Source organism: Hyperolius riggenbachi, chromosome 11 (assembly GCF_040937935.1).
Source record: "Hyperolius riggenbachi isolate aHypRig1 chromosome 11, aHypRig1.pri, whole genome shotgun sequence".
NCBI lineage: Eukaryota > Metazoa > Chordata > Amphibia > Anura > Hyperoliidae > Hyperolius > Hyperolius riggenbachi.
In genome coordinates, this window is record NC_090656.1 from 84,709,957 (window position 1) to 84,728,592 (window position 18,636).

The 18,636-nt window shown below is 42.4% G+C and overlaps 2 protein-coding genes across 14 annotated transcripts in view; one reads left to right on the plus strand and one right to left on the minus strand.

Annotated features, from left to right (window-relative positions):
- PC (pyruvate carboxylase) overlaps positions 1-18,636 on the plus strand; it is a 1,086,793-nt gene that overhangs the window by 963,248 nt on the left and 104,909 nt on the right. The gene's annotated exons all lie outside the window — the stretch shown is intronic.
- LRFN4 (leucine rich repeat and fibronectin type III domain containing 4) overlaps positions 1-18,636 on the minus strand; it is a 225,934-nt gene that overhangs the window by 28,854 nt on the left and 178,444 nt on the right. The window contains exon 1 of one of the 8 annotated variants that reach the window (XM_068259510.1): positions 12,150-13,436. The exons of the other annotated variants lie outside the window; for them this stretch is intronic. The gene's annotated coding sequence lies outside the window, so the exon portion shown is untranslated. Of the gene's footprint in view, positions 1-12,149; positions 13,437-18,636 lie in introns of those variants that run through there. 8 annotated transcript variants of the gene reach the window in all.

Here is an 18,636-nt window from a genome sequence, read left to right on the forward strand (position 1 = left end):
GCAATAGTCAGCAAGATGCCTCTAATTCAGACTTGCATGTAAAAGTATTAAAAACTACGCATAACTTGGAACTGGACCAATAAGATGCAGTCCCTTCTGATTTTGATTGGCCCGGTGCCTAGATGTCAGCAGATTGTATTACATTTCCACGCAAGTGGGAATTATTAGTACCTCATTGGCCATCTCTAAGTATCATATTGGCCTTTTATGTATTATTTATTATAAGATTCCCCCCAGGATGCAATGGCTTTGGCCTTTGCAGAAATCGAGCCTTGTCTGGAGTTAGAATGCCTTCCTAAAGGCTCAGACACACATCAGACCATAGTCTTTGGAAAATGAAAGATCACTGACCAATTTTACCACCCTTCATATAATATGAGAGCCATAACTACACAGTCTATTCTATGGAGCTGAACTCCCCATCAGACAGAAATCTTTGCAAGAAGCTGCACACACAGATGCTGTAGACATTCAAAAGATCAGTATCTGCAAAAGATCTGTTCCTGCAAAAGATCAGTTCCTGCAAAATGCATTCATAGTCTATGATATCTGCAGATCATCATACACACCTTATTTAACAAACATTCATCTGCAGATCAGATCCAACAAGATGGATTTTCAGATCTGCAGATGATTGTCTGATCTGCAGATGAATGTCAGTTAAACAAGGTGTGTATGTGTATGATGATCTGCAGATCTCATAGACTATGAATGCAATTTGCAGGAACGGATCTTTGGCAGGAACAGATCTTTTGCAGATACTGATCTTTTGTGTCTGTACAGCATCGGTGTGTGCAGCATCTTGCAAAGATTTTTTCTGATGGGGAGTTCAGCTCCATAGAATAGACTGTGAAGGTATGGCTCTCATACTACATGTAAGTGAGTAAAATTGGTCTGTGATCTTTCATTTTCAAAAGACTATGGTCTGATGTGTGTATGGGGCCTAAGAGTTAGAAAATGTTCCATCAGTATGGAAACTAGAATACAATCCCTCTGAATACATCTGTATAGAAGGGAAAGCCTGACAGAGGAATGAGTTGAGTGATACAATTAATAAAACAGGATAGGGTTACAGGCAAGGCTGGATTTATATTGGGGCTCCCCTTCCAAGCACAGCAGTGCCCCTCCCAGGACCCTCTTTCATGCACAGCTCTTTTGGACATCCGCTTCCCTTTTCATGTGTTGCCCCCCATTTTCAGCCTCCTCTTTCATATGTAGCCAACCCTATTTCATGTCCAGGTATCCCCTTGGGCTGCAGCCGCCCAAGGCCCGGGCTTTGGTGGTCTTTCCAGAAATCAGGCCCTGGATACAAGGAGGCTGCCAGATCAGCAGGTAGCAACACAGCAGTGTTTAGTATATGTGTACAAGCTGCTGATGTAAGGCTTCTGCAAAGAATATGCAGCCATGCATTTGTGTTTGTTTGGTTTTTGGTTTTTTTTTTTTCCAATTGCACAATCCGTGATGAACTGTAATAATTTTGATCAGGTACCATCCCCGTGTATTTGGCATATTTGACCCTAGCACAGAGCCTGTACGCATTCAGCATTGCCGGTGAAGTCATACACCGTAAAAGCTCTATTTTCTGTGACTTTGACAGCTGGTAAAGTCAGAATTCGATGCAACAATGGTCTTCCTCGGCATGAAACTTCTCACATGCTATTGGATTTTTTGCTTCCACCTTTCTACTGAGGCATTCACAGCTACTTTCATTGCTTGTCTTGTTTTTTTCAATCTCTATTCAAGCTGTTTTTTGTTCGGCTTTACCCTACAGGCATGAGCTTGTTTAGGTAGGAATATGGAGAGGAGATTGTGGCCTTGGGCACTTTATCATGGATGCACAACGGAGTTCACCTGTTTCAAATAGCCCTAAAAATAGCAGTAGCCCAAATTGCTGCAGTGATGTTGCCAAATGGCCGTCACAAAGCCTCCTTGTGTAAAGGAGTGTCCACCACAACGGCCTCACTGTCAACGTCACATTGCGTTTGCATTGAAATTCAATGTTCTGCACTACAATGCTGCCATTACGACGTACCATAAGTCTCCTCTGAGAACCTGACCTAAGCTGTATACATCCAGTCCTTAAAGTGAACCTGAACAGGACAGAAGGAAGCATAGAGAAATGCACTCTGTATATATTTGGAGAGTGTAGCCTGTCTAATTCCCCCTCATCTGTGTCACAAGTTGTAATTCGATCTCAGCTGAATCAGCTGGCTGCAGAGCAGCTAACTAGTAAACACAGGGTGTTAACAACAATCCGTCTGCTTCCGTGAAAGCAAGAAATGGACACACTGCAGATTTATTGCAGGGTTTGTATCAGCTGTAATAAGAAAATGGTTTTCTGTAAAGGTTAGTATATTGTTGCTTAGCTTTTAGAGCAGTGGAAGTTCTGAGTTCAGGCCTGCTTTATAGGATTATCACAGTGGATATTTTTTTTTTCTAGTCAAACAGTTGATTGCCTGGTATAATTTACATTCTCTCTTGGAGAAATAACTCGCAGTACTGACTGTGCTGTTGTGACGGTATCTTATCTTTTGCCTGAGGTTATTAATAATACATTTTAAAAAGGAAACTAGAGACTTTATCATGGGAAGAATGCAAGATTATTAATACAAGAACTGGTGTAAACCTAGGAACAGCGCTATCTTTTATATAGATTACAGCTTTTATGTGATGCAAACATTGAATCTGGGCACTAGAGCAACTCTAAATGATATCTGATTGGATATTGTTCAGACATCCCTATTCTTTGTGTGATCAGTGCTGATTAGAGCACAAGGTGCTACAGGTGGGAGTGCTACATGAACAACTGCTGCTGCATCGTGCAGTACCAAGCAGGCTGCTGTGTCATGGGTGTAGCAATAACCCTGCGACCTCTGCCATCGCAGGGGGGCCCTGAGGCTTTGGGGGTCCCTCTTCCTCCCTCTCTGCAATCACAAATGCAGGCAATTAGCAAAAACGCTCAGTTTGCTGACAAAAACGTTTCCTGCCATGCAGAGTAGCGAGTAGTGAGAATGTCTGTTATTGCTTCCTGCTTCTAGATGCTGCTTCACAGCAGAACACTCTCTGCTGCCATTCGGCGGCTCCCAGACATGTGACCCTCATGGGGTTTGGGTACCAAGGGGGCCCCATGCCATCATTTTTGCAGGGGGACCCTATTAAATCTAGTTACGGCCCTGTGCTGTGGCATTAAGAATGTTTGATAAAATCTCTTTTGGAATTGTGTCTGTCTTCTGGCACAAGGTGGTGCCAAGTAAACTGTGGATATTTGGACAAATACTGAGAGTTTACCTGATGTACCATTACATATACGTGTTGTGGTGGGGGTGTCGGGGCACCCTGTAGAAAAGGCACAAGAGACAAAAAGGCGGGAGCCCAGTAGTGCAATACGTCAATGCAAGGATGGAAGAAATTGGTGAGAATAGGAAAGCTACTCACAAAGAAGGGTTGCAAGGGGCAACCAACCGCAGGAAGCAGGTGGAGACCATAAACCCGACTCCACTCGGGGCGGTTCCTATTTGTGCATTACATATACAGGCTCTTTTGGGGGGTGAGCTGAATTGCACAGATCTGTGAAAAGACAGTGTAATTACAGGACCACTATAGTCATGTATGTAATAGCAGTAGAATAACATATTCAGTTTACTTGGTGGAAGAAAAATGCTCAGCAGCTCCACTGTCTGATACCTGCCCATCCTTCTTCTGTCAGCAGGCTGTTGATGAGGACATGAAATCCTCATCTGTACTTCCTTACTGCTCGATCTCACCCACCTGGCAGTTCTCTGCATACAGCTGCTGATCTGTCACTTACTGCAAAGAATAGCCGTTCAGTTGGCCATACATGGATTGATAATGGCGCTATCTGGCAAGCGATTCATCACTGCCCTATTGCAAATATAGTGGGTAGTAATGATCACTTCTACCACCCTTGTCCATTCATTCCCAATTAGACTTCTGTAGAGATGTAAAAATGTGATGGTGATGGGGAACCTGTTACGCTTGTGGCAGAAATAGACTGTGCATCAATCCCCCTCCTGCGTGATGGAGATTTTCCAGCATGCAAACCCACCTTTGTAAACTGCCCAGATCTCTAAAACGGATAGTTGGGCATTTTGGGCAAATGATTACAGATAAAGGGGATCAAATTGGTGGGGTAAATCAAACCATGTATGGCAAACCATACACATCTTGTCTGAGGGATACAGCAAGTAAAGAGGATGTTTCCTATCCCATCACTAGCTCTGCCAACAGACAGTCGTACTTACTTGAAGTTCAGTTCAGGGAAGGAGAGAACTCTGTGACATCTGACTGGGCTGTTTGAAGGCCTGTTTGGACCAATGAGAATCCTCACTCAGAATTCCCATTGGCCAGTTTAATGGACCAATGGGGAACCCTGGCAGGAAGTTTGAAGAGTCTTTTTTTTTTTTTTTTTTTTTTTTTTTTTTTTTTTTTTTTTTGCTAGGCCTCCCATTTAACAGTATGCAGAAGAGCTGCAGCAGTGGTCCCGGCAGTGTCGGCGCTGCTGCATCAGGGAGCAATGGTGCCAGGGAAGCCTGACATAGGTCCAGCAGATGCCAGGACAGTGTACGTGTGGCCAGTACTGAAGAGGTGGACATTGAGAGACTGTCAGAGTGCCCAGTACTAGTGGCAAGCGCAGCAAATGTCAGGAGAGTGTTGGGGTGTCTGGAATACTGTGGTGGCAGACAGCAAGAGAATATTGGGGTGCCTGGCACTGTAGTGGCACTATGCCAGTGCTGTGTATTATATTGGCGCTTTATGAATCCAATAAATAATAATAATAATGCAGAGGTGCAACTGTTTAACAAAGCAAAATAACATATCTATTTATGATCAGTGCTGTGGTGCTGAAAGACAGCTCCACAGTGCCAAATCTGACCTGGAAAACTCCAGGATTATGTAAATAAAAGTATTCACCTAGGTATATCATTTATTGTAATTTAAGTTTAAATGTGCTTTTCTTTATAATTTGCTTTTTTTTAAAACGTTTTTCTGCTTCTGCTAATACAGCATACTGTATTTTAGAGTGAGCTCAAATGTACTTACAATAGGTTTTTGGTCAAGCTTCCTGCTGTCAGTCAGATTAAGCCAGCCCAGTCATTTATTGTCTTTAGAGAGACATTTTCTTTTGTGCTGTTAATTCAGTTTGGTTTTATGTATCAGTTGCACTCAACCAAAAAGCATGAGTTACACAGCCGGCTATAGAGAGCATGGAAAACTCCTGCCACTTATTACATGTACAGGACAAACTATTTTTAACCACTTGAGGAGCACAGGTTTACACCCCCCAAGTGGCAAGGCAATTTTTCCCAATACAGCACACTGCATTGCACAGCCATACAACTTACCACCCAAATTAATCTAACCTCCTTTTCTTGTCACTGGTAGGGCTTTCTTGTGGTAGTCTCTGATCGCTGCTGCGATCGTTAGTTTTCTTAATAAAAAAAGAGCTCTTTTCTTTTTAAATGAATGCAGTTCCCCCTCCCTCCCCCCTTCCTTTCCTAAATTGGCCCTAGGCTGCGATCCATACTCTTTACCTCCTCTCATAGGCATCAGTCTATGAGAGGGTCGCTCAGATGCCACTCGGAGGGACAGCTGAGTGTCCCCTGTACAGCTCTGCGCTCAATTGCAGTGCTGTACAGATTTAAATCCTTTTTTTCAGTTAACATCCTGCCAGCCGTGATTGCAGGCTGGCAGGCTGATCATGGAGCTCCTTGTTTCTGCAGGGGAACGATTGCACATGCACGAGCGTTCCCTGCTAATCTCCGCCCCCAGGACTTGACGCCAATCTGTGTTGGGCAGTCTGGACTGGAGGGGGTTAGAGCTACAAACTGAAAATCATGGTTTTATTAAATGCCAAATGTTATGAAACTTCATGGTATCATCCTGTAATACTAGTAAAAGATTACAGGTAGTAGGAAATAGAAAACAGGTATACACTTGGCTCTGCATATGAACATGTTTGTTTTCCTGCTGCAAGTCATACTTACAGCTCATAGTACATATACTGTACATGATGCTAAGGCTGGTATACACAATTCTGTTTCCCGTCAGATCAACGGGTCAAATCGATAATTTCCAGCATGTCTGAGAATAGGTTTGATTTTCAGATCACTACTGCACAAAATCGATCCCGTTCACAATTGGAAGAAGATCGAACATGCTGGAAATTATCAATTTGACACGTTGATCTAATAGGAAATAGCATTATGTCTGCCAGTCATAAGACTTAAGGTGTGTACACACATCCAATCTTAATTGGCCAATTTTACAGCTTTCTTGTAGTATGAAAGCTTACTTACACAATCTATTCATAGTGTACAAAATCCTCATAATAAATGGAAGTTTTAAAATTGGCCAATCAAGATTAGATGTGTACATGAACCGTTGAGTATTTAGTCTGCAGTGAGGCCTTCAGCTAGTATGTGAGTCTAAGGACACTACAGAGCAATGTTTGGTGAATGAATTTTGCAGTTCATTCTTCATTTTTACTATAATTATGTATAAATGATTTGCTGCTTGCTTTTTTGGCAGTTGGACCCAGTTGTAAACAGCTTTTATTTCCCACAATGCAATGCGGTTCACGGACAGGAAACTGTCAGGACCAAGGTCCTGACATCACACTGTGGGAGGGGTTTCACCACAATATCAGCCATACAGAGCCCCCTGATCCGTTTGTGAAAAGGAAAATATTTCTCATGGGAAAGGGGGTATCAGCTACTAATTGTAATTAAGTTCAATTCCGTGTGTGTGTGTGTGTGTGTGTGTGTGTGTGTGTGTGTGTGTGTGTGTGTGTGTGTTCCGTGCTCATTTGTTGGGGGTTTGTTGTTTTCGACACTTGGGTATTTTGGATGAGTAACAACCCAATGTTCAACACTGCTGTTTTTAGCCTTTGTATGTCAACTTTGGCCCTAGGTATTTGCTTATTAAGGGCTGTGGCTTGACCAGGGGTGTGATTCAGTGATTTCAGTTAAGGGAAATATGTATATTCAGGTTGTGGAGTGAAGGCTGTAGTGGTAGATTCATTTATGGGTTAGAGATGGGCTGAACAAGGTTTTAGGTGGCAAGTTGTGTTTAGACATCAGGTTAAAGGTTAAAGACACACTGAAGCCTCCATAAAACTCAGCTTTTATCGCAGATTAATGTTAAGCATTAATGCCCTCCCTAAAATGTCGCATCCCCACGGCTGATCTCGCAATTAAAACCCCAAAAATCCTGGGGCAAAAATCCACGACTTCCCTGGTCATGGAATTTGCTGCCCGGGGAGGTAGAGCTTTAGGCTGTAGCTCTGCCTCCATTCGCGTCAATCTGCGCTGATCGTCGCCTCTCTCCGCCCCTCTCAGTGAAAGAAGATTTCGGGGTTTTAATTGCGAGATCAGACGTGTGGATGCGGCATAGGAAAGGGCATTCATGCTAAACAATAATCTGCAATAAAAATGGAATTTTTTTGAACGCTTCAGTGTCTCTTTAAGAAGGTTGCTATGAAAAATAGGTTAATGTTAGCAGAATGAAAAAACCGCAACCAAAAACCGTGTTGCTGTTTTACATAACAGGCTTTTTACCAGTTTCATTAAAACGGACCAGAACTCAGGACTTCTGCTCTAAAAAAAACCCCCAAGGATCAGCATAATAATCTTTAAAGAAAACATTACAATAAATTTGCAGGGTGTCTACTTCCTGCCTTCATGGAAGCAGACATAGTGTTAACATCCTGTGTTTACAAATTAGCTGCTCTGCCGAGGCAACGAGCTGAACCAGCTGAGAGATCAAATTAAACTGGTGATTAGTCACAGATGAGGAGGGAGTAGACAGGCTAAACTCTCTAAATAGAGGGCCCATTTCTCTCTTTTTCTTCTGTCCTGTGCAGGTCAGGTTCAGTTCAGGTCCACTTTAACAAAATTTCACTACCAGGATCTCGTTCAATAGCTAAAATAAATACACTTTGTAATGTTGCCCCGAAGTTCAGACAAATCCGTAAGACAGCATTATTGTGTAGGCCTGTGCATGGATCTAAATGAATGTTTTTATCCACTGTGGGATGACATTAGGAACCTGTGACTTAGCATGCTGTTTTCTCTGCGGGATACTTTGTGCTGTGCTGTGATATTCCCTCCTCTTCAGTTGATATTTCAAAGCTCTGGTTTCAGCCAACCCCTTCTGATTTATTTTTGTCTCTAGTCTTTTCCCTCAGACACTTTTTCCCCCCTCCCTGCACTATTCTTGTCTTCATCTGACAGTTAGCTCCATGACCCCTTTATCTGAGTATCTGTACAATCTCCCAAGCAAGAGTGAGATTTTTGCCGGGAGCTCAGTGTCGGGGTTAATATCAATCTGTCCCCGGATCTGTCTCTAACCTTCAGCATCTCACGTCAGTGCAGCACAAATACACCCTAGGCTGCAGCTCTGCTCCCTCAGAATACATAAAGCAGAGGTGCATCTCTCGCCAATCAATAGGAAGAGGCTGTGCAGCCATAATTATACAGAAATGACTACAGCTATATTTTAGCATGTTTTTATTTTTAGGGAAATGTGTTTGTGCATCACCTTAGCTAAGATTAATAATGTCATGCACATCATCTACAGAGCCTCATGACTGTGTACGTGTGAAAACCTTAATTTGATGTCACACCATTTGGAGAACGTGTCATAGTTGGTGTGCGTCTTGTCACTGTATATTTTATCAGCTAAGTGTATATATGAAATATTTTATCTTTGTCTTGATGTAAATTTCCAGTGTGGATGCATTAGCTCTGCTGCCGGAGAAAGAATGTACTCCTTTTCTCATTAGTTACCCAAGATAATACAAAAACTTAAGTATGTTTACCATATAATGTAAGAGATTTCTCTGTTAGCCTTTTTATGGGTTAAAATATCGCACTGCTATTAAGGTGGCCATACATGAGCATAGGGTATTGGACATTGATCTATTACTCCCTGATAGGAAGTAGATGGGAAAGTAGTGATTTACTACCTTTCACAGCTTTATCTTAATCAGATTTCAGCAGTAATCGGGTTGAGAATTCTTCGAACAGTTGTACCTTCTAGCTTTGTATTGATTTATGCCATGCAAAGCTATGTGGCCTTTGATTCCCTGACACTCCTCCCAACCTCACCCCCTTCACTTCCTCCCACTCAATTAAAATTACCGCCATGCTTGATCACAGCTTTGATTGATAAACCATTCAAAATTGTTTGGAAGTGTATCGATCTCCTTGCAGGCGGTTAGTAGATCACTAGCAGATATGATCAAAGTGTTTGAGCTTGCTAGGAAAGTAAAAGTTATAGAACAGTTACTGGTCACCTTCAGCCGGAAATCCATGATATACGGAAGGCCATGTTTGCTAACACCATCTAATATGTGGTTTGGAAAGCAAAAAATGGTAACCTGGTTTTAAAAATGGCTTGGAAATCTCTGGTCAGACCACAGCTCAGTATCACTCTTTTGGGGCAGGGACTAGAATTGGGCAAAATAAATAGTGGGATTCTGCTAGATTTAAATATGATTTCAGTTCAGTTTTCAAGGAAAACCTAGTATTATTGCTGTTGTGTTGGCCTTGGTTTGTCTATTTTGACCGATAAGGGCAGGTTTCTAAGTAACAGCAGAACCATGTCACATGGACTTTTTAATTGTTCTTTGACTCGATCCTGTGACTAGTGACAGTATTCTTCTAAAATTGGGACAACCTTCAGTAACTGGGCAACTGAAGGTAGAATATTCCGATATGTTACGTTCATGTTGCAGCATCTAAAACAAGGGTGTCCAACTCCAGTCTTCGGGGCTATATCCTTGCCAGTGGTTTGGATTGACAGAGAAATTAAGAAATTTGTTTTATTTGATGAAGCACACCTTTCCTAATTCAATCCCAACAATCAATTTGAGTTGTGCAAAAACTGTGTGAGGACTTGGGCCCCTGAGGAGTGCAGTTGGGCATCCCTAGTCTAGATGCATGTGATGGAGACCTGTTGAAGCAACAGAGTTGCCCATGTGACATAGGCCATAGGCTTAGAAGATCTGATCTACCTCCTTCAACAGACAGCAACATAAACTGCTAAGCTGGGTAACCCACAGCAACAAATCAATATTCACTTAATTGAAACTAGATCAGCATGAATGGGATTTTTCTGATATTCAAAACTATTTTAATCTTAGGTCAATAAATCCATAGTAGTTAATTATTTCTTGTACTGTGGATCAGATCAACTTCAGATCAAGAAAGCGACCACTTTGATGGCCATACAAAAACTGCAGAGGCACCAGTTGGCAAGAACCATATTACACAATCTGCGAACAATGATTATTCTTATAGATGGAGTAGTTACGATTGTCTCATTGACAGCATGAACCATTTTTTTGAAAGCATCATGGTGCAATCTGTTAAGGTTTCAAAACATGCAATATGAAAAATGACTTCAAATATCAAAATATACAATTACACACCGCAGTTTATACAAGTAGACTGATTGGTTTCATTATATTTGAACAAAATCCTATATTCAGAGAAACAAACAAAAAATATCTATAGGTGAAATCCACTGTTTCTCTCTTTCTTCATACCTGCAGAGCCAGCTTTATGAGTCCTTGTTGCTTAGCAAATGGTTGCTAAGCATCCCTTCTAATGACAGTACAGCACTGAGCCCAGTTGTGGCTAAGCTGGACACCAAGCTGGGAACTGCCAAGCAAAGTCCAGCACCCTTTCCACTGTTAAGGATTCCTAATGCTTCTCACACTCCAGTGACTTCACATCCACTCTAACATTTTCTTGGTATTGAAAAATATCTAGTGGTTTAGCTCCCATTGAAATGTGAGAAGCTGGAACTTTTTAAATAAAAAGATTAAGTCTGCAAGGGATGACTGATTCTGTTCATAGCCAATATGTTCACAGCGCATTGCATGATACTCAATTGAAGAAGGCCTGAATTGGTGCTCTGTAGCTGTCTCATAAGGGTCATGATGGAGCATTCCAGTAGAACTCACTGTCATAGAACATACTTTCTGGCACTTCGTTTTATCATTCCAGATAGGCTACTGTTCAGTGTTCATTTAATCCTTTCATTTATCTGCTGCTTCACCTTCCACTGATAATATGCAGTAAGACTAGGAGGATGTATTAATGGTTTTAGCCTGTATGACAACATTTCTCCTAAGATTGAGGCTCACATCACAGAGTGACGTACGTGCTTTTAATAGCTTATCCCTGGATTGCACAATATATACATATTCCACCAAATTTACTTTTTATCGATGATATTTCTGCTGTGAGTCATGGGATACAGTGATATGGTGAATAATGTAGGTGAGACTGAAATGTACGTGGCTCGCTTCTGCTTGGGTAGGCAATCTTCCTCCATAGCATACCATAATTCTTTCTGCTCACACTTTTTTTTTTTGTTTCTCATCCACCTTAGCACTCCGCCCACACAATGACTCTCTACCACGGGATATCTAGAATACCTGAGATCTCACATTTAGGCTATGTACATTTATCTTTGGGCATGACAAGCTTCTATTTCTCCCAGAAAGCACAGTGTCCTGCTGTGAGACAGAGTTAGCACATTTTCACACTAAAACCAAAGTATAATGAAGTTACCCAGCATCTATTATAGTACAATCTCCATAGCCTTACATGGGGGCACCAAAAGATGTTTCTGCTCAGTGTCCTCATCTCCTTCCTGCTTTGCTTTCCTTCATCTCAAAAGTAGCTCTGTTTTCTATGTATACATCTGCAAACATTCATGCTTTCTCATATGGCTGTTTGTCCTTTTGACATTTCCACCATAGTCCCCATGAATCCCCACATCTTTTGCTCCTCAGGATCTTAGCATGGTTACAATGATGCTTCCTTACTGACAACGCCTCTCACTAGCATATATTTATACATTTTTTCCCCTCCTTCGCTGTCATCCCCCCTTCTTTCAAAATTGCCATTACTTTGAGCTAAAATGACAGGCAGGCATTATTCTTCTACAAAGCTGAAGGCTGAAGCCCACATTTCCAACCTTGATGGGTAGCTTTATTGTTTCACATAAGTTATCACAATCACCGTTAACAAACATAGATAAACACACCGATAATAAAGAAACAGTGATTTTTCTGTATTCATGGCACACATAGAGCGGTATTCCTTTTCTAATACCTGTGCGTTCTTTCCTTTCCTCACTGGTATCCCTCCTTTGTGACAGCTCTGCTGCCCTTCTTGCCTTTTGTACGTGTATTTTGTGGTAAGCAGAACATTTCCAGGGGCACGTAAGCGGAGTGCAGGGCTGAGGACTTTTCTGGACACTTCATTTGCTCCCGTATGTTTGGGTTTTTTTCTTGTTTCACTGCATCCCACGTTCTCTCTGACCCTCTGATAGATCCCACAGGAGATGTAGGACCTTGTGTGCAGGACCAATCCTTTCACACAGCCCCATTATCCCACAGACACTATTAGGCCTTGTTGTCACCCCAGAAGCTATCCTTTGGAGGATCCACAGAGAGAGCTTGTTCTAGACATCAGTCTTCTCCAGCCAGTCTTTTTTTTTTTTTTCCTCAGATCTGTTAACCCATCAGAGAAAGTCTCAATCCTTTTTTGCCTTTAATCTGTCTGCTGATATGTACCTTCCTCATTGAATTAATCTTTATAGCAAGTGAGACACAGATATATATTAGCAGACTGCAAATTTTGCTCATAAAATCCTCCGCTTATTTATCTCCATTTGGGACCTAGAAAAAAAGATGCTTGAAATCTTACAATCTCAGGGTCCCTTCATTTCTAAATGAGTAGGAGGGAAAGCAGAGCAACTCATTTCATCACCTCTAGAAAGCAAGGCAAAGGAAGAGTTGATCAGACATTTTCATCTGTTTTCTGTAGATACGTATTGGCTTTAGCAGGATTTCAAAATCTTCCGATAGCATCCAAAGGATACACAGAGAATGTACTTGGGAGGCATCATAGCAGCCAGGAATCCAGGATCAAACTCCACATCGGTTTGCTGCAGCTGTTATAGGGGTTAAAATCCCGACAGGAAAGTGAGAAATATGAAAGGTTGAGATCCAGACAGAGCAAGAGAAAAACCTGCAAGCACCTGACCACCATCATACAGGACACAGATGGTTTCCCCAGGTGATCAGAAGCCTCACAGCACTTTGCACATATCCTTTTCAGCTGACACAAGAATATCGCATTGAAAGGATGAATAAAACTGGCTTATTTTTTTTCTTCTTTAGCCAAGCTGTATAAAACATTTCTTTTCTGCTCCCTGGTACATCCGAATGTTCTCCCTGGTCATTCCAGAGCTTCGGTGGGTGGCATCATTCTCCCCTCCATCCCAGGTGAAAGCAGACAATGCAGAATGGATGTAACATAGAGGAGCCGGAGATGTGAGAGGGACCTGATACAGCGAGCAGCCTGAGCCTGGGGTGGTGGAGGGCAGAGTGAGAAAGGGAGGAGAGAATCAGGAGGAGGAGGGGAGAGAAAGTAGCTTTTATCCCAGCCGCACTGCTGTGCCTGCACAGCATCTTAAGCTGTGATTTCTTTTTAACCCTTTAAAAAGGATGTAGATGCTCTTTACTTGCTACATCAAAACTGTTTAATTTCAGCACGTTTAACTTTGTATTTCTAGAAAAAAGGTTGTTATTTTATGTGGCTGCTACATAACTCCTGCAGATAGTAGTAGGATTCCGCACAGAAATTGCCACGGTCAGATGTAGCTTTCTCTGTTTTGGTACATTATACTTTTCTTTTAATTTTCTGATCACCTTGCTGTTTTGTAGCATTGCTTATTACAAAAGAGTGGTGCATCTGTCTCCTTTATTTGTCCTTGTTAAGAGGCAGGCACCAATTTGGTATCCAGTTAGACAGTTTGCCTAAAGGAATAGAAGATTGCCAGCGACGTCTCAGGTGCGCTGTGGAATGTGACTGCACCCCTGACTAGCATTCTGCACAGTCCTGCTGAGATGCTGAGGCACTACACATCACTGTGGTAGCAGGCTGGAAGGTTGTGGCTATTCCAATTTGGATTCGGATACCTTCCATCTGTGATGTTATGCAAATGGCACTGCTAGGCAGTCTGTCATGGCCAAATGTAGTGATGCTGGTGATTGTAAAGAGAAATGTAACCAAGGCATCTAAATCCAACACACTGTGCATGCTTAGCTGGTACCTCCCATACATGTGCAGGTGGGGTTTTGTGTTGTGGATTAACTACCAGTGTGTATATCTGTAAAGCATGCACTGTCTGTAAGCTTGTGTATAGTTTTAGGCAACTCTGACCTAAATTATACGATTTGGCCTATATCATTAGTAGCAGAAGCTGTAGAAGTATAGGTCCTGTAATAACACAGTGTTGGACTGTAGAATAGCAGATCATTGCCTGCAGGCAGAGAGTTCAGTGGCGTTTACATACTTGCCTCACAGTGCTTCATAGGCATATATTTAGTGTACATCTTTAGTATCATGCTATGAACTATCATAGTGAGGGCAGTGTTACATGAGTCTGTTGAAACCAACTGAATTGCTAGCAGGAATCATAAAGTAACAGTGGCAGATAATCAAGCATGTGACTGTTATGCCCTGGAGTAAGAGGTATCCTCATGAGCGTAGAATGATTACATTGTCCTTATGTGTCCTATAATTTTTCTGAAAGGAAATGAATAGTGTATTGTAAAGCTAAAATTAAGGTTTTGCTAATTTGCACCAGAGTTCCTTTCCCTTCCCTGCCCATTAGTGCCCCAGGTTTAACAACAACAACAACAACAAGTCTCCAAATACCTTTGTTTATAAAGGCATCTAATTGTGGTTGGTATAAATGACCTGTTGCATAAACACTAACAGACGAATATTTAAAGAGACTCCGTAACAAAAATTGCATCCTGTTTTTTATCATCCTACAAGTTCCAAAAGCTATTCTAATGTGTTCTGGCTTACTGCAGCACTTCATACTATCACAGTCTCTGTAATAAATCAATGCATCTTTCCCCTGTCAGACTTGTCGGCCTGTGTCTGGAAGGCTGCCAAGTTCTTCAGTGTTGTGGTTCTGCTATGAACTTCCCCCTTCCAGGCCCCTCTATGCACACTGCCTGTGTATTTATTTAGGATTAGAGCAGCTTCTCTCTTCTCTTATCTTTTACAAGCTGGATAAATCCTCCTCTGAGCTGGCTGGGCTTTCACATACTGAGGAATTACATACAGGCAGAGCTGTCTGCACTCTGCAGGAAGAAACAGCCTGACACTTCAGTGGAAGATAGCTGCAGGGGGAAAGAAACACACAAATGATCTCTTGAGATTCAAAAGGAAGGGTGTATACAGCCTGCTTGTGTATGGATGTATTTTCTATGTGTGGACATACTGTACATCAACCTACTTCCTGTTTTGGTGGCCATTTTGTTTGTTTATAAACAAACTTTTTAAAATTGTTTTTAACAACTTTTAATGCGGCAAGGAGCGGCGAAATTGTGACAGAGGGTAATAGGAGATGTCCCCTAACGCACTGGTATGTTTACTTTTGTGCAATTTTAACAATACAGATTCTCTTTAACTATTCTGGGTTTTGGGGGGGGGGGGGGGGGTCGTATGGCTGGATAGTGTACTCTGCCTGAAGTACCTTTTAATTGGGCTTGATTAACTAAGCCTTGACAACATTTCCATGCACAGACGGCTAACCTACAGGCAGCCAGTTAACCTACAGCTAGTTTACAGTACGTTCTTGATTTGTGAGGACCCTGGCTCACCCAGAGGAAACGTATGTATAAACGCAGAGAGAAGCCATCAGGATTCCCCGGAGGCTTGGTAATACATGGGAACAGATTTCTGAATAGCTGACGGGAGACCAGAGGTATAGGCTGCAGTAAATCTAATAAACACTGTAGATAATGTCAGCGCTGTACTTGACTCCTGTATGATGGAAGTTGTTACCGAACATGTTGGAGAATACGGAAACCAGATTTTGACATTCAGAATATAAAGTACAATTCCTTATAACAATCATAGTAGATTTCCATCCTGCACTAACCTGGTGGGTTGTCATGAGCTTAGCAACTTCTGGTGAACACCTTGGATATTGAGTTTCGTATACCATTGGATATTACTAGAAGAGCTGCAATTAAGTCATGATGCAGGCTACTGAGAAAAGGAATTGTAACTGTCCAAAGGTTGCTATCCCCCCCCCCCCCCCCCCCCCCGCACCACAATGAAATTGCTCTAGTATCTTTTGTTTAGGCCATTACCATGTATGTCAGCACTCCCTCACCTATCCATCTTGTACGTACACTTTTCTTCATCAAGGTACCACCCCAACACTCCTCTAATAGCCCTCTGTGAGCTGTCATTTTACTTGCTGAAAGTCCTTTTATTTGCAAGAGCTCCCTGCTATTTCATCAGCTCTTCTTAGCTCAAAGCTTACTTTTGGAACTCTTCCTATCTAAGACCGGAGCCAACTAGACTCTTCTATTGCATTATGGTTGCTCACTTCTCTGTCTTGAATTACAACCTTTAATTGTCTTTTAAATCATCAATACTGCTTTTCCAGTGGCTGGGACCACAGTTGCTGCTGCCACACAGAGACCCCCTCCCACCCACCCTGTAGATCAGCTGTTATTTATTGTGCCCCAGAAAATGCACCCATTGATCTTCTTCAGGTGATTATGAAATCATGATGGGAAACCGGGAAGGAGTAGTTGGCCCACCTAATTTGTATAAGGTACTTCAGACACTATGCACACTATGGAGGATGTCTGTGTTTTTACAGCTTTTAAGCCACTAATCCTGATTATTTATCTGTTCTTCCATGCCCTAAAGGAGCAGGATCATTACTGATTTTAAAGAGAACCCGAGGTGGGATTTAATGATGTTAGTGGGGCACAGAGGCTGGTTGTGCACACTATTAGCAGCCTCTGTTGCCCTATGTGTGCCCCCAGGACCCCCATGCGCTCTGCTATCCTCGGCGCCGTGCTAGCGAGGCTGTTTACATGTGACTGTCTGTCAGCGCCGCTCCCCCGACTCCTCTGTATCGGCGCTACCCGCCTGCGTCCCTTTCCTCCAATCAGCGGGAGGGAAGGGACACGGGCGGGTAGCGCCGATACAGAGGCCGATACAGAGGCGGGGGAGCGGCGCTGACAGTCACAGCCTGCTGGCGACACGCTGTGTGTCGCTAGCACGGTGCTGAGGATAGCAGAGTGCAGGGGGGTCCTGGGGCACACCATAGGGCAACAGAGGCTGGTGATAGTGTGCACAACCAGCCTCTGTGCCCCACTAACATCATTAAATCCCACCTCAGGTTCTCTTTAAATGATTGAGTCTGAGCCATAATACAGACCTAGTCAGCTACCACTTTCTGTTCAGGCGCTCTGTCAGTTCACCTGCATCATACAACAGTTTTCTGGCTCATCTGACTCCACCATAAGAAAAGTAAGACAGTTCTGTTATGTGCCCTAAAATTTAGTGGTCCTGAAGGTACCTTTTTTACCACATAAGTTTAGGTTTCTATAGCAACTTCAGGGCTACAGTAGTGAAGTGCAGGTACATGAATATAATGGTATGTTGTGACACTTTACGGTATTGGTGGTAATGTAGCATTGTTGTTTGAAAGCTGTTTTACAGCCCACAAGCATTTTGTAGCCTGTTAGTGATTCAGTATATAAAATATTTATAAACGCACAGAAGCTATATATATGCATTCACACTGTACACCCATATTGAAGGTTGCTTTCTGACATGTTCAAATGTGCTGATGTAGTCCATAACATCCAATTGTTTTAATAATGGTGTGTCTTTTTTTTCCAATGTTATTTGAAGTATGTGGGGTTTTTTTTCCTCCTGTCATAAAGAAAAAATCCTCAGTTGAAAACAAATTGTTTTTAGAATTAAGAAAGAAAGCCAGAGCCTTTAAGATTTTCAAATCTATCGTAACAAACTATCTTACATGTCGAAGGGTTTCAGTGTGGAACCCCCTCTGTGCCCAATGCACTCCCCTCTGCATATGCACTGCAGGCTGTTCTGAAGCTTCTTCCCCACCCTGCAGTCTCCACTACTACAAAAGCAGGAGCTGTTAGGATACAAGTTCTGCATGCTGTGTAGGGCGCTAAGTTATATTGGCAGGTACTCTTACCAGGAAGGTGAAAGGCGCCACTATCATTGTCAAGTGCGCACAAGCAAAATTCTTGCAGGCAGAGGTCAGAAGTTTATTCATCAAGATCTAATGTTTAGGAGTCCACAAATTATGACAAGTGTCCTGGGCTATCTTTGGATTGTTAGTACTTATTGTCTGTCCTTGAAGGGTTGTTGACAAGATCTGAGCTGAGGCATGGCCAATAAGAATGAGGCGTGGCAATAGGTATGTTGTCCAGCGACATACAACTATGTCAACTTACACATTTCCCCAAAAAACAGACAGCAGCACATCCCATAGAGAATTAGGCAGGCATCTCTCCCAAATAGCAGAGTGTGAAAGCGAACCCGAGCCAGCAAAGAATAGTTAAAAACAAAACCTTCTACCTTGTCCAGGGGGATAGCCGGATCAGGTAGCATTCATTACTGCCAATCCTGCTCCTTGCATTCCCACAGTTTTGCTTTTGAATATAAGAATAAAAATGGCCGTGACCCAGGGGTCACGATGCAAAAGCTCTGTACTTCTCATCACAGAGCG